The sequence below is a fragment of the Schistocerca piceifrons genome, chromosome 7 (genome assembly GCF_021461385.2).
Source record: "Schistocerca piceifrons isolate TAMUIC-IGC-003096 chromosome 7, iqSchPice1.1, whole genome shotgun sequence".
In the NCBI taxonomy this organism is placed as follows: Eukaryota; Metazoa; Arthropoda; class Insecta; order Orthoptera; family Acrididae; genus Schistocerca; species Schistocerca piceifrons.
In genome coordinates this window covers 562,549,791-562,567,187 of record NC_060144.1, presented here as the reverse complement: position 1 = coordinate 562,567,187, position 17,397 = coordinate 562,549,791, and the positions used below count along the sequence as shown (strand labels likewise).

The following is a 17,397-nucleotide window of genomic DNA, read 5'->3' as shown; positions in this document are numbered from 1 at the left end:
ATACATGTAGAGTGACTTCAGGCGCATCAGTGACCACGCAGACAAGGCGCCTTCAGAAATTACCATTTTATAGAGCAGTTGTTAAAGCTATACTATTGTTTAACTGTGACCAACGCACGTAATGACATAATGCTGAAAGGTCTCTGTTTGATTCCTTTCATGTTTGATTTCTTAAATCTGTTCTCATTTACGGCATAAATTCCTCTTCTAAATTTACTGTGGCGTTTCTGACTATCTGGGAGGAGACTGAGTAGTGGAACGTGTTACTTTTACGCATAAACAAGAACGATCTGTCACACTACTACACTTTAAAACACAGTTTATATGTAATTCATGTCACACAGTCTCATACGGAACCTAAATCAGCTTTCTTTTATATACTGTATATGATAAGATACTGTCATCCCCCTTCCCTTCTGTGTGAGAGGATGAATGAGCAAATGTATTTCTAGTTGCATGCTTGAGGGTAGCAGACAAGCTTGTCTGCTAGAGAACAGTAGGACCAACGTCGGAACAGGTAGCTACGCTTTCTAAAAGCAGAGAGGTTTCTATCCTTAGTATGGTCCTGTCCGTCTCTTGTCATGTTGGTATAGGAAGCTGCCTCTCTGGTCACTTCCGTTTGTATTTGTGAGGCACCCTCAGAAAGGGACCAGGTCAGTCTGTCCGTGGCGAGCGTCTGAAGTGGTAAGATCTCCGGCTAAGCGCGTGTCTGCTAAGTACGTAGGACAATGAATTTCTTAAGTTCAGCCTAACTGAAAATTTAATCACCTTTATTTCAGGTTTAGCTCTAAAATATCTAATGTTATCTTAAATTGCAGCGCAGTGTAATTCTCGTGTGAAGTTCAGAATATATTCCTGTAGTTGCTTTGTCACTACTTTGTGAGTAAAGTGGAACCACGTATTAATCAGTAACTCTAACTAAGTTCATCAATCTTAAATGCGAATGTGCGTGAGATTATAACGTCTCGTCTTGACAGTATTTTTCAATATAGCAACTTTTCTGTATGTTCAACCCACGTGGGGTGTACTTTGTGAGATCACTACCACGTGCTTATATAATTGTTTGACCCATCAGATTAATAGTAAGACGTTAGTAAGCAGCTCGAGGTTTTTCTTTTGTAAATTGCTTTTCCATCTAATTTATTTTAATTATCAAAATTATTGTGGAGTTACTCGCTTTGTGTAAACAGAGTTGACCACGTGAAGCATGTGGTGTAATCATCAAAGTAGCCCTCAGCTATTCTTTTCGGGAAGATTTCACAAAGAGTTAATATGAATTTAGTATACCAGTGTGTGGTAATTACATGACGGACAGGATTGTGCTACGAACGTAACTTCTTTGGGTGAAAATTGAATCGGTTGGTAGTGGTTAATTTTCTGTTGCATATGTTTCAACGTTCTTTGTGTGTTGTTTTATGAATGCAGTGTTGTATGCAGTCTCCAAATCTTGGCTCCATATTTGATGTGTTCCGTAAGATTACAATCTCACATTTTCACAATCCTAAATAAGGCACCAGTTTAGTTAGAAATCAAGTTTAATATGCTGAAATTTCAATGATCAATGTTAAAATAAATTTCCACATATAAACTGATTTATTTCTTTTTATGTAAATTCTCTTATATATATATATATATATATATATATATATATATATATATATATATATATATATATATATATATATATCACCGGTTGTCGTATGACTATTAAAAGCTTATAATTAATGTTAGTCTGGTTGGGAATTTCGTAAGGTAGACTGGATACCTGGTGAAACAGTTGCTCAATAATGCAAGGATAACTTCCCCAGACAGCTCACAGCTTTTAACCCGCTTTTATTGTCCATCAGTACCGCTTTCATAGCAAATTAAAGCGACAACATTACAATGCTACAACAGAGCCGGCCGCGGTGGCCGAGCGATTCTAGGCGCTTCAGTCTGGAACCGCGCGACCGCTACGGTCGCAGGTTCGAATCCTGCCTCGGGCATGGATGTGTGTGATGTCCTTAGCTTAGTTAGGTTTAAGTAGTTCTAAGTTCTAGGGGACTGATGACCTCAGAAGTTAAGTCCCATAGTGCTCAGAGCCACTCCACGTTGTCGTGCTAAGTGGTTGCCGTCGATGTTCCTTGTGTGGGTGAAATGCTCATCCAAGATGACAGCAACTGGCTTACCTGGAGTCGGCTATGGATACTCCGTGACGTATACTCCGTGGAGATATGGAGCTGAATTCATACAGAAGGGTGACAGTTAGCTATACTTCCTGGAGGACAGCCATCCGAAGCACAGCCTGTTTCGAGGGAAGACTATCAAAGATGGAACGAACATATTGGCCACACTCGTGCAGGAAACCACTGCCATAACAACCCGTCCTTGTCGATTAGTCAGACTTCCAACCAGTTTCTTCATTTAACACTAATTATTTTTAGCCGTCGACTCTGAGCAACAGTTGTTGCAGTTTCGTCCACATTAAACACTTTTGGTGGATTGATATTTACTTTTTCCAGCTCCGGCTTTATTACATCGGAATACAAACTCACCCTTTCCTTAGAAAAGCCTTTAGCTGTTGATAGCGACAGTGCTTCCGGTATACTTTGATAGCGACACTGCTTCCGGTATACTCAAGCTGAGAGATGGATATCGCTTTAAAAAATTTCTTAACCATTTTTTTCCTCCCTCGCTCCTTTTGAGAGTGGAAGTGGAAAATCAGTATTGTTTCTCACAGCGATTGCGAAGCTGGTTGTCTAATAACGGAAGATCTTAATCCATAATACCTGCTCTCCATAACTTTGCAGTACTCAACTAATTCTTCCACCAGTTCATCTCTTCGGATACATCTTCATCCAAGCTTCGTACTTATTGCGAGGGCGTGCTGAAAAATTAAGGCTCTCCAAATTTTTTATGTCAAAACTCTTAAAGATATTTATAAAGCAAACTTTATTAACATTCTACATCTTTATTCTCCTTGTCTACAGTTTTATTTCTTGACATAGTCATACATTTCTCCCAACGAGAGACCAGTTTGTTGATACCGTCACCATGGAAGGACTGCCTTTTTTGACGGATCCACACCCTGACTAGTGCTTGCACCGCTTCATCGCTATCAATTTGAAGTCTTCGATTGTGCTGTTTATGATTTGGAAACAGCCGGCCGGGGTGGCCGAGCGGTTCTAGGCACTACAATCTGGAACCGCGCAACCGCTACGGTCGCAGGTTCGAATCCTGCCTCGGGCATGGATGTGTGTGATGTCCTTAGGTTGGTTAGGTTTAAGTAGTTCTAAGTTCTAGGGGACTGATGACCTCAGATGTTAAGTCCCATAGTGCTCAGAGTCATTTGAGCCATTTGGAAACAGACGAAAATCGGATGTGGCCAAGTCGGGACTGTCAGACGACAGTGGACCCAAAGCGTCGCGTTGTTGTAGGTACTGCACCTCTTGTGTGTGGTCTGGCACTGTCATGTATGTGGACGAACTCTTCGAAGTCGTGCTTTCAGTTTTTTGAGGGCCTCGCGGTACGTTGCAGAGTTTGCGGTGGTACTTTTGGTCATTAATTCCAAACGCACAGCACCCCGAACATCCCAGAACACTGCCAGCGCGAGTTTGGCTGATGATGGCACGGTCTCGACTCTTTTTGGCGTCGGCGATCCATTGACACCCTGTTTTTTACGGGGTCAAAATGGTGAATCCAGCTTTTATCAATTGTCACGAAGTTTTTAAGGAACCCTCACACTCAAAACGCAAGAGATATTGTTGACAGATGTCCAGTCAAGTCTGTTCGATGTCAGGGGGCGGGCATTTGAGGCACCCACCGTGCGCACAGTTTTCTGTAACTCAGTTCTGCAATAGTGATCTGTAAACGCTGTCGTGCTATACCACACGTACGTAAGAGGTGTGTCTTTGTTAGCCCACAATTTCCTCCAACGAGTTCGCAAACTGACGAGTGTCGGTTTTCGTATGGGGCCGTCCACTCCGACCTCGGTCACACGATTTCCTTCTTTATGAGGGCGGTGATCACCTGGTCGTTGAGCGGACGTAAACCCCGTACACACACACACACACACACACACACACACACACACACACACACACACACACACACACAGCTTTCACTCTCCTACGATTTTCAGTTAGAGGTACGTTTTGTGGAGAAACGCAAATACATCGCGCTGTTTCTCGGGCACCGGCATAGTTTCTTTATACGCCGCCATGTTACGCGCTGCTAGTGAACTCGATGCTAAACTGAAGAGACTACTCAAAGACGTCTCTGCATAGAAAACTGTGACGGTGTCGGGTGAATCCGCCGTATTGGCGAGGGCATTCAGGGTTGTTAGTAATGCAAGAACTTGTGATTCTTAAGCGATGCTCTCACTGAACTAGAAAGTAAACCTAGACAGGGCTACGCAATACCCGTTAACAGTAATTTCATTTCTCCTATTTAGTAGAGCGACTCGGCAGCTTGCCCCGACGTAACACGGCGCCACGGTTTGGCTTCGTCGTAGTTAGCCAGTACTACTCAACTGCGTCCGACGAGACGACGATATTGATGCAGAAATTAGTGTTTGAGGAAAGTGAAGTCCCGTTCCATGTTTCCAGTAGTCCTGTCCTCCGTTCCTAAATAGCACTGCTTGTTTCTGAGATGTGATCAGCAGCCACTAACTACACGTTGTTGTTTCAGGTGAGGCTGTTGCGCCGGCTGCCTACCGAGCAGGCGCTCCTCTGCCCAGCAGCGTCTGCAGGTGGTCGGGAGCGGCGCCGCCTCACGGCCTGTGCCCGCCGCTAACTGGCTGCCCTGCACCGCATTGCATTAACTGGTGTCACAAGTAATCAAACTACTTCCACAACACTTTCATCCCGTAGCTATATTTTCTAGAACCTTTCATTCACAAGCAACTGTAACATAAAAAGTATTCGTTTTCATTCAAAGGCATGTGTTTTTATGCCGTGGCTCGTTTTGTTGCGGTGGAAACACAGTTCTGTCAGTCGTATCTCCATTGCGGCATTGGTTGACAACCAGTGATGGCACTATCATAAAATTTCCAAGAAATACTCTCGTTCTGCAGGGTAGCGAAGAGCGTATTTGGAGGCAGCTGACGGCAAGACAATCCTTCAACTCGACAAAGAAACAAACGTACCTCCATCAACAAAGCAACGGGCTAGAAATCGTGACGGAGCCATGATAAAATTCTTTAGAATAATGCCGGAATACTTGTCACTATAAAAAAAAAGAAGGAATTACTCATCAGGGTGTATACGACCAGGGACAACCGGGAGATCTGGGAAAAACCCGGGAATTTTTTCATCCGGGAGAAAACCGGGAAAAACCCTGGCATTTTTTTAGAAATGCAGGATATTTTTGTTTTGTTTTAGTTTTCAATTACTTTTTTGTAATTTTGACTGGTAAGAAATAATACTCTAACAAAGGATATTACTGCCTCCCGCTACTGCAGAATAATACTGCACCAATAAAACATGAACGAGAGAAAAAAACTAAAATGAAACTAAAGTTGCAAACGAAATGTGCTATGTACCCAACATAACACAGTGCTCATACAAGCGTCTGCCAGTGTAAAAATGTGTTAAAGGCTTTAGGAAGACTATGCAATGCTTCATAACAACGAATTGCCTCCGATGAGCATGACGTCAAAACTGTTTACATTAGATTCGTGTGAGCAGCTGCGAGCGGACCCATGCGCATGCGCAGTTGAGTCGCGCATGTACCTTCTCCCGCTTCTGGCTACTAAAGTGTGGCTGTTAGCTGTATAAGCAAGCAGCAACATGCTACCCGGAAAAATTTTACTGGTGCGCGCAAGCTGCCGTATTCACTGGGAGCAAACCGAGGTATCTGGGCAACGGCCTTGCCGCAGTGGATACACCGGTTCCCGTGAGATCACCGAAGTTAAGCGCTGTCGGGCGTGGCCTGCACTTGGATGGGTGACCATCCAGCCGCCATGCGCTGTTGCCATTTTTCGGGGTGCACTCAGCCTCGTGATGCCAACTGAGGAGCTACTCGACCGAATAGTAGCGGCTCCGGTCAAAGAAAACCGTCATAACGACCGGGAGAGCGGTGTGCTGACCACACGCCCCTCCTATCCGCATTCTCACCTGAGGATGGTACGGCGGTTGGTTGGTCCCGATGGGCCGCTTGCCGTAAACCGGGGTATCTGCCCCGGGCGGCAATTTCGTTCAAGCATTAATCGCCTTGCAGAACAATGAAGTTATTTTTGTCGGTATGCTAAAGAAATATGGCTTTATTAATCTTTTCCGCTGAGTCAGTCAATTTATTTGAAACGAAGTGTTTAATTCCACACTATTGGCTAGTTTCAACTGTTTGCTGTATTTCAAAATAGCATGTTTCCAACATATAGCACGTATGGCATTATGCCACAATAAAAAAACAAAAAATGATCAATACATTACTGGTACTCCAAGAAAATTTACAATCGAATCTGGACATCCGAATGTGCACTTTAAGCTGAATTATGCATTTTAGTATGGTTTACGGAATTCCTTTGATGCCTTGTTTCTTTTATGACATAATGTAAGATCTTTTAATGTTTTACACGTACGAACATACGGGCTTCTGGCATCATCGTAGCTGCGCAAGTGTGGTGACGCCTGTTGTCTGGCGCTCTCTGCCAACTGCTGAAACGAACCTTTTTCCAACAGGTCCCGGAAAATATTGCGAATGATTGATTGAAAAGCGTTACTTTCAAAGTAAATTTCCTTTTCTGCAAGATGAATAAAGTGCGAGAACGTGCGATGAATTTCTTAAATCAGAGCGTTTGACTCTCATTGAAAAATCAAGTATTTGAGGGGGACCATATATAAAAATTAAAACTTTTACTGGCACCTTTGTGTAATGTATCTTAAAGTGTAACACTCGCAAAAAAGATCAACATTATACTTGAAAGTTTAGCTTCTCTTGCAGCTTATTGATCGTAGAGACCAGTATTATATGTAAAAGCTCTGCTTTTCTTGTAGCAACACTATGGATATTAATGTACACCATTAACTTTTCGCCGGCTGGAGTGGCCAAGCGGTTCTAGGCCCCACAGTCTGGAACCGCGCGACCGCTACGGTCGCAGGTTCGAATCCTGCCTCGGGCATGGATGTGTGTGATGTCCTTAGGTTAGTTAGGTTTAAGCAGTTCTAAGTTCTAGGGGACTGATGACCTCAGAAGTTAACTCCCATAGTGCTCAGAGCCATTTGAACCATTAACTTTTCCTATTTGTGTGCACACGCTACTTAACAGTGATAATGCTATTGGCTGACTACATCACATGTCCTAAGCTCTGAATATCCACTGTATTGGCTGGCGAAATCACGTGACATGAACTACGACTGGCTTACAAAAGCGCATCGCAATCTCGATTTCAATACTTCGGAAAGTAACATGTGGTGTTTGGTGGAATTCGAATTTATACTTTCGTAATATGCGTATATGCAGCGTAAATGATCTTTTTTCTGAGTTTCGTTTTCAAAAGGGCTGAGAAATTCTACGCCAGTGTATAAAACCATAAGCATTCAAAGGATTGATAAGTTTTACAGCTCTGAGGAATAGTATACTGTCACTTAACACGGAAAAAGTGTATTTTCACCCGGGAGAGAGTGTGTTTTTAATCGGGAAATCGGGGAAAAATCCGGGAATTTTTTTTCCTTGTCCTTGTATACACCCTGCATCACTATCAAAAGGAAGGAGTTCTTGTTAGAATTTGAAATGAATACGGGGTGAACGAGAACTCCACCAACAAACTTTCACAGCGTGTTCTGGGATACCTAGTGACGGCAGAAATGCTAATGCGTTAATGCCGAACCGATTCGCACTGGAAAACAGATAAATCCCAATTGTGGCCACCAGGTGCAAATCCGGCGCTGCACGCAGTTTGTATGACGATGTGACATCCGCGATGTCGTCTATCAAGCCATAACGCGAGTCAGTAGTACGGCTGTCGAGAAGAGAAACCGTGCGTCGTAGGTGAAATTGTTTTACGTGAGCCGCGTCAATTACAGTGCTGCCTTGAGAGAGTATCGCCGACTGAAACGTCTGAGGAGAGGCCCAATGTCATTAAATGGGTTTCAAAAGATGATAAGGGAAACTGGGAAACGCAGGTGAGCTAGTTGTGGCAGCCGGAAGAGGAAGGGTCCTGTCCCGGTGGAAGTTATTGAAAAGGTTGCTGTTGTCGCACCTGACCGTGCAACACGTGCTCCAGTGTCGTTTGCTCTCTTGCAGTGTGTGACGGTACAAACCCCCGTTACTAGATGAATATTTCTATTACGCAAGGATTCCTTCGTGGAGAGCGAGCGCGCGACATGGTGCGCAGTTCGCCGAAGCGCGTGGCGCGCACGCGCCAGATTTGTAACGGTCGGTGGGCTGCCTCCGTCGCAGGGCGGCCACGTGGCCCGCAGCTTGCGGCATTGTTTGGTTTTTCGCGCATTACACGAAAACTGTGTAACTTACGGTGCAGAGCGATGCGGCAGTGGATTGTGTTCGGCAATATGCACCTTCTGAAAGATCGATCTTTATTTTAAGTCACGAGAAGCAAAAGTTGTTGTAGTAACCTCAAAATCGGTTAATATCACGAATACTGAAAGATCAATAAAAATAGTAAATAACTACTTACAGGGATGAGCGGGAACTCATTAAAAACGTTCCGTCATAGCGGATCGAGTGCTGTAGTCACACGTTAAGATTCATAAATAATTAAGCCCGTAAAGAGCAATAAACAAAGTTTGAGGGAAAACTGTTTATAAAATTCAATAGAAAATTCATGACGTAAAGAACGGCACTATATAATATTTTGGGTGACATCACACGTATTTTTAAACTACTTAAGTTATACCACACACTTAACTTGCAGTAGTTTTCCTTGTTTTCAAATTATTATTAACATTTATCGCCCATAATTAATTAATTATTATAGATATGAAGATTTTGAGCAGCGCAATGTGTAGATCGCTATAGATTACGTCTAAAAACAGTGCTATATGCAGTTCCGTGTTAAAACTTTGCAGCACAGATGTCAACAAACAAATACGCGCTAAGTGGCTAAATTTTGCAAAAACTAAAACTTGATTTACGGGCGATAGAATAATCCTAGAAATTAATGTAATATAGTAAATAAGATGTACTATTTACGGTGGTTCCGATTGTGTACTTATTTCTGTCGAGGGATGTATGTATCAAAATTTGTAACCTTAAGTCGTGAGACTGGTACTTGCATAACGAGGGGGTTGATGTCCGAGTCTATATAAGCGAGCGGCCATCTTGGCCAGAAGTCAGTCGTTGGTCAGTCGTTTTGGAGGGTGGGTGGTGAGCAAGCCCCACTTGAGGGTGGCTCATGTGGTCGTTTGAGAATTATTTCGACAAAGAATATTGTTTAATAGTGCAAGTGTGCAAGCATATATTTGGCGAACTGGAAGCGCTACGATTATTTGTGCGAGTGCGATTTACGAGGTATACATCGTCGTAAGTGAACATGGGCGAACTGTGATTGCGCGCCAAAACTGTTAGAACTAAGAGGACAGTGGGAATTGTGGTTCTGTGCGAACTGATTCGATTACTTTAGACTATAGCACTCTACATTACTGCTATTGGGGGCTCGGAGTCAAATTATTATTAAAGTAGAACTGTAAACCGTCTCACCAGACCTAATTTCATTGTGTGAAAGAAAAGTAAATAGTGATTGAACTGTGTCGTGAAAAAACTGATTTTGCTATAATAATCGTCTAATTTTTGTTCCCTAGCATAAACTGTACTCATGTCTGTACTATAACAAATTCGCGGGTGTGGAACAGTATAACTAATCCACCAAGTGTGGAAATCATCCCCTGAGACTTACGTGAGAGCCAAAAGTTGTAATAACATTTTTTAACCAACATTTGTATATACACATTCGTGTGAAAACGCTGCAACCGCACTCCTTCTTCCTATTTATTTACCGCCCCGTCGTAAGTCTCACGAGATTTGTCCACCCCATAGTCAACAGCACGTAACGTTTTGCGGTTTATTTTACACTGGTACCTGTACAAGATTCAGACGGTGACGCAACTGAAAGCTCGTGATCACAGCCAACGTTCTGAATTTGCTCTTCGGTTTCTGGCACGGATCGAAGTTGGTGAAATGTGGCCCCGCAGTATTCTGTGAAGTGACGAGGCACGTTTTACACTCCAGGGTGTGGTGAATATACAGAGATGCCAAATGTGGGTCACTTCTAAACCGCCTGCTGAGCACGCCGTACGTGCCCTTGTGGTGCGGATTCACAAGCACGTGCAGTCTCGGTCCGTTGTTCATTGAAGAGAATACCACACAGAGTGTCTGTCAGGAGCACCGCGACGTCTGCACGTTATCGACATTTCTTTGTACAGCGTATCGTTCCTCCTTTGGACCCGGGTTCCCGGGATCGATTCCCGGCGGGGTCAGGGATTTTCTCTGCCTCGTGATGGCTGGGTGTTGTGTGCTGTCCTTAGGTTAGTTGGGTTTAAGTAGTTCTAAGTTCTAGGGGACTGATGACCATAGATGTTAAGTCCCATAGTGCTGAGAGCCATTTGAACCATTTGAACCTCCTTTGGAATAACACAACACTGTGTAAATCATTGTTTTCATGCAAGATGCGGCAACGTCTCATGTCGCTCGCCAGTGAGAGCTCTGCGTAATGCAACCTTTCACGAACGTGTTATCTCTAGAGGGTAAGTGACGTGATCTGAATCCATGTGATGTAGTATATCTACTAAGTTTTGTTACCATGCGATTATTACAGTCCGCACTCGACCTCCGTGAGTAATTGCACTTAAATTATAACCACCCTGTGCATAGCAAATGCAGTACGATATGCAACTTTGGGAAGTTCTGTTGCTGAGCGCGGTATTTCGGTAATTAACAAAAACAAACATGTTTCTCTGACCAGAAGGAGATTTTCACTCTGCAGCGGAGTGTGCGCTGATCGGATTAAAACTGTGCCGGACTGAGACTCGAACTCGGGACCTTTGCTTTTCGCGGGCGAGTGCTCTACCAACTGAGCTACCCAAGCACGTGCTTTTTCTCACCGCGAAAATTGGACATCTTGAATAAATAATAATAATAAATAATAAGAAATAGAAGTACATTTTTCGAGACATTATCGTGTTGGAATTTGAATTTGAGGCAATTTTCTAGTGGAGGTAGACCAATAATAATAATAAATGATGAATGATAATGAATAATAATCAATTATAATAAAGAGAAGTACGGTTTTGCAGCCATTATCGTGCTTAATTTTAATTTGATGCGAAATTTCTAGTGGGGGTAGGCCAACAATAATAAATAATAATAATAAAAGATAATAAATGATAATGAATGGTAATGAATAATAATAATAAATGATAATGAAGAATAATGAATATTAATAAAGAAAAGTAAGGTTTTGCAGGCATTATGGTGTTGGAATTTGAATTTGGCGCCAATTTCTGCTGGAGGGTTAGGTTAGCGAACGTAGCCCAATTGACTTATTTTCCCGCCAAAAATCAAATTTGCCGCCATTTTTTCTGGGGGTTAGGTTACTGGAGGTAGCTCAATTGGCCTATTTTCCCGCCAAATTCCGCCGTCTTGGATGATGTCATGCGCTTTTGCCGAGTCTACATGCCGCCATCTTGGATGACGTCATCGCCGCCATCTTGAATAAATTTGGAAACAATGCAGAGTGCGCTGTCACGAAGCTTGCCCTACTACTGCGGTCGGCATGTACGCTTTTGTGCTGTACGTGTCCCTTCACGTTTCCACTTCACTATCACATCGGAAACGGTGGACCTAGGGATGTTTAGGAATGTTGAAATTTCGTGTAGAGACGTACGACAAACAGTGATACCCAATCACCTGATGACATGAAGTCCATGAGTTCCGCGGAGCGCCCCATTCTGCTGCCTCAGGATGTCTAATGACTACTGAGGTCGCTGACATGTAAGACCTGGCTGTAGGTGGCAGCACAAAGCACCTTATATGAAAAAGATATGTTTTTTGGGGTGTCCGGATACTTTTGATCACATTGAGAGAGAGAGAGAGAGAGAGAGAGTGTGTGTGTGTGTGTGTGTGTGTGTGTGTGATAAATTGAGGGCACCTGGATCTTTAACGCGTAGGAAACTTATCCAGCAAAGGAAAGTTACTAATGAGGAAACGGAAATTGATACTCTTGCCACTGTCGTTCGAGATCATTATGTTAGTTCGCGTCAAATGTAATCCCTACCATATCAGTCTCCAACAAGAATCAACTGATACGGATTGTATGCGTCAATTGAATTCTGCCAATGGGCTCAACATCAGATTCAGAGTGATGACGCATTTATTAATTTGATTTTATTTACTGATGAGGATACATTCACGAACCATGGAAATGTTAATTTGCATAACATGAATTATTGGGCAACCGAAAATCCATGTTGGCTGCGGCAAGTTGCACACCAAAAACTGTTGTCGGTGGATGTGTGGTACGGGATTCTGGAGAACTGAATTACAGGCCCATATTTCATCGGAGGAAATCTTAATGGAAGTACACCACATTCCTGCAAGAAACATTAGGTCTGTTATTGGAAGAAATACCTTTAGGAACAAGGAACAGAATGTTGTATCAACACGATGGGTGTCCGGCACATTTTTCGCTGATAGCTAGAAATAAGTTGCCGAGACAATTCCCTAGTCGTTGCATTGGACGCGGAGGATAAGTGTCGAGGCCGGCTCGTTCGCCAGACTTGACGCCTCTGGATTTTTTCTTGCGGGGATTCGTAAAAGACATTGTTTATAAAGACGTTACAAGTACACCTGAAGATATGCGAGAGAGGATTGTCAGAGCATGCTCTATGATAAGTGCCGATGTGATAACGCATACCACTCAATCCATGATAAGAAGATTGCAGCACAGAACAGTTCATCTTTTCCACTATTTCACACATATTTTCCTCGTTTGACTTATGAAATTCGTAACCTAACATCAAACCTTTTCGTGACAGGAAAATGCATTTCATCTCATTCAAGAGAAAAAAATAAAGCATGTATTAAGACGAATTACACCTGATGATGGACCCACAGGGTCCGAAATGCGTCGTGTTCTGAATAAAACACGAAAAGTTGTGACTGAAGGCGTTTTTTTAATTCATGGCTCAAGTGTATTGAATACAGTCACGTTTGAAGTTGCGAAATATGGATTAAATTAAATTGATACCAATGGTCCTGAGTTCGAACACCTTCTGTAAATGGACATTCATGCCAGCTTTGTGACCTTCGTTGACCTTCAAAGACCTTACTGTTACGCATCATTGGATTTGTCTGGATAGCCGCGATCAGAAAAAAAGTACCAAACTACAGCATCCCCTCTAAAAAAGGCCGAGCGGTTCTATGCGCTACAGTCTGGAACCGCGCGACCGCTGCGGTTGCAGGTTCGAATCCTGCCACGGGCATGGATGTGCGTGATGTCCTTAGGTTAGTTAGGTTTAAGTAGTTCTAAGTTCTAGGGGACTGATGACATCAGCAGTTAAGTCCCATAGGGCTCAGAGCCGTTTGAACCCTCTAAAAAAACAAAGTTGACCTTCATATCTCTGAAGTGACCCCACCTAGCAACAAAAAACCAACGTCATATTATGGCCCCCGTTATCCCGTGCAACTTTTGTCCCACAACTTTTCAGCTCCTGTCATACTTTCAGAGTTACTCTTGGTGGCAATAGTTAGTGACTCACCCGGGATATGCACAAAAGATCGCAGGCTGAAAAAGGACATCCTTGCTGGTACCAACTTATTAGAAGATCTTCAGCAGTGAGCGATAATTATATAGTACACAGCTTCTAATACTTATAAGCGTTTTGTAGGCTCCATCACGTGTGATTAGTGATTACCAGTCTTGTTGTAAACGATGAAGAGTGTTTCATATTAGTAAGATATATACTAATATTGACCTTACCAAATTGCGCACAGCTGGTGGTCTAGCGGCTGGCGTTGCCGCCTCTGGATCACGGGGTCCCGGGTTCTATTCCCGCCGTGGTGGGGATTTTCTCTGCCTGGGGACTGGGTGTTTGTATTGTCCTCATCGTTTCATCATCCTCATCATCATTCGCGTAACGGGGTGCCGACAGGAGGGCATCCGGCGAACCCTTCAATTAAGCATGCCAAAAATCCGACCATTGCCGATCCTGCGAAAATGTTGGGCAAAAGGCACAAGAAAAGGAAGAAGAAGACTGACCTTACCAAACTGTCGGAGGATTTGCAGTTATGAAATATTCATAATTGGGTTACAAGTTACGTAGTGGACCCTCCTTGCATTTTTCGTAGTTTATGAACGATATGTATACCCAATATTGATCAAAATACTGGTTGGAGTCATGTCCCTTGTCTAACATAATGGTGTGGCGATTGCATTTTCTAACCTTGTATACCAGTAACGCAACCAGTTTGTAGTTGCAACACTTCTTTATTGATTACACATACACATGAATTCATCAGCAGTAATAATCAATTGACAACATTTGCATAGCAAGGCCCTATCCACAATTAGTATTTACAATATTAACCGTCACAGTTGCGACAGCGGCCCCTTTACGTGCCGGTAACAACAACCAAAATAATATGTGAAATAGATAACCAAATGTTTACGATGTCGGCTATCGCCTTTCTCACTCAGTTTTACACTTACTGAAAAGGTAAAATTAATTTGATGCTATCTGACCTGAAGGGTACTATTAATTGTTCTGTTTACACTTAGCATTCTACTACACTCAACGTCCGGAAGATTCTAGACTTTATGCAAGCTTAAGGCAAAACGTCAATTTGATGAACATGTGATGGACGCGAGCAAACGTTAAACTATTACGGTTTCACAAACACACGATCCAAAGGGTGAACTTATACTCAACTTTGGGAAGTATGAAATGTTCTGCCAAAACAAGCCTCTCGTTGAATGGAATAGAGAAATCGCGCGTTAACGGGGTGCGGACGGCCCAGAGTTCAAATCCTGAGATTTCCGTCACACTGCAAGCTCGCGGGGCGAGGTTTGCTCGCATCGACCACTACACACGTTTCTGAAAACGGGAAAACACGAGCGGCAGACACACTGTAGTATATACAAGTTACATACACACACACACACACACACACACACACACACACATATATATATATATATATATATATATATATATATATATATATATGTGTGTGTGTGTGTGTGTGTGTGTAAGTAATACCATAATATAAACATATTACAAGTTAACCAATGAACACAATTAAGGGGGCTAGTTTCCTTTGATGAAAAGAAAATTTAGATACTACGTGAAAAGATGTGTCAGTCCACATCCAATGAATTAAGGTCCACCTTACAAGATAATGTGTCTTTGTTGAATGGCTGACACCACATAAATCAAACGTGCAGTACCTAACGTGACAATAAACCTTCAGATAGGTATTTGAAATTGGATATGTCACTTCAATAGGTCGCTAATGCAATAAGCACGGCCCCTATGGGCACGACCAAAATACATACGGCCTCTATCCAACCATAAAACAATCATGGCCACTTGCCCTTCATACACACAAGAAATTATTAAGAAACAACAACTACCACTAATTCGTAAAACCAGAAAATTCTAAATCTATAACTAAATTGAGAAATGACGTTCAAGTGAGCCAGCTACCTTCAGCGTTCCACTAAGCATCAAATCCAAACTTACAAATGCGAGGCGCTATTTCTAGCCACTTTAGTAACATAATTTCATGGCCGTTCCAGAACATAACTCGCCTCGCCACCACTGCAGTGAATGTTTTGCTGGCCACCAGTAAGAGCAACTGCAACAGTCAACAGTCCTTAAATACACACTAATATTCACTATACAGGGTGTTACAAAAAGGTACGGCCAAACTTTCAGGAAACATTCCTCACACACAAATAAAGAAAAGATGTTATGTGGACATGTGTCCGGAAACGCTTAATTTCCATGTTAGAGCTCATTTAAGTTTCGTCAGTATGTTCTTCCACCTACGGTCAATGGAGCACGTTGTCATGATTTCATACGGGATACTCTACATGTGCTGCTGGAACATGTGCCTTTACAAGTACGACACAACATGTGGTTAATGCACGATGGAGCTCCTGCACATTTCAGTCGAAGTGTTTGTACGCTTCTCAACAACAGATTCGGTGACCGATGGATTGGTAGAGGCGGACCAATTCCATGGCCTCCACGCTCTCCTGACCTCAACCCTCTTGACTTTCATTTATGGGGGCATTTTAAAGCTCTTGTCTACGCAACCCCGGTACCAAATGTATAGTCTCTTCGTGGTCGTATTGTGGACGGCTGTGATACAATACGCCATTCTCCAGGGCTGGATCAGCGGATCAGGGATTCCATGCGACGGAGGGTGGATGCATGTATCCTTGCTAACGGAAGACATTTTGAACATTTCCTGTAACAAAGTGTTTGAAGTCACGCTGGTACGTTCTGTTGCTGTGTGTTTCCATTCCATGATTAATGTCATTTGAAGAGAAGTAATAAAATGAGCTCTAACATGGAAAGTAAGCGTTTCCGGACACATGTCCACATAACATATTTTCTTTCTTTGTGTGTGAGGAATGTTTCCTGAAAGTTTGGTAGTACCTTTTTGTAACACCCTGTATATAGAAGGAGGAACCCACCAGGAAAGCCTGGCGATTAATTTTTTCTTCTTCATGTGAAATTCACACGTCATCCATCCACATAGCTCTCGAGGTATTAGCAAATCCTGGTCGCTACTGGCCAGCCGTGTCAATACAACTTTAATGCCTTCCGGCAGCGGCCCATGCTTCTTCGTTGCTCCAACTCAACTGGTCCTCACGGCATACGACCGTGCCACGTGACACGGTGTCGCCAACTCCTCACAACGACAACATCGGAAGCACGTCACGTCAGACTCACTCGGCTCATGCGCGGACCCACCCTCCTCGACTTGCGCACGCGCACCAACATAAATAGCCTGCCTCAAAGACGCAAAGAGAACAAGACACTGGGACAACGATTAAAGACGGAAGTAAGAATCGATATGGCCTAGCGCCAGAAACCCACCGGCTCACATAAATTTCCTGAGTTTAACTTGCAGTGTTAGTTTTTATGATGAAAAGTGCTTTAAATATGGCAATGTGTTTTTAAATATAGCGTAAACATTAGGCTACGGTACACGTCAGTTTATTACCACATTCATTTGGCCTTGACGTTCGTTGGCTTCGCCAACTCTCCACCAAATTATGATCTTCGACCTAGCTTAGTCGTCGGGCTAATGTACTGATGAATCTGTCACCACAACAGAGATTTAAGGGAGAGGGAGGGACGTGTACACATCACACTGCAGCCTAAGATGTTGTTCTGCATTGAGGTGATTATTGCAGTTAAGACGTGTATCCATTATCAGTTCACGAGATTG

General features: G+C 43.0%; 1 pseudogene; it reads left to right on the top strand.

The window, feature by feature from the left end:
* Positions 1-5,838: 5,838 nt before the first annotated feature.
* On the top strand, positions 5,839-5,955 carry LOC124709340 (annotated as a pseudogene).
* The last annotated feature ends 11,442 nt before the right edge of the window (positions 5,956-17,397 follow it).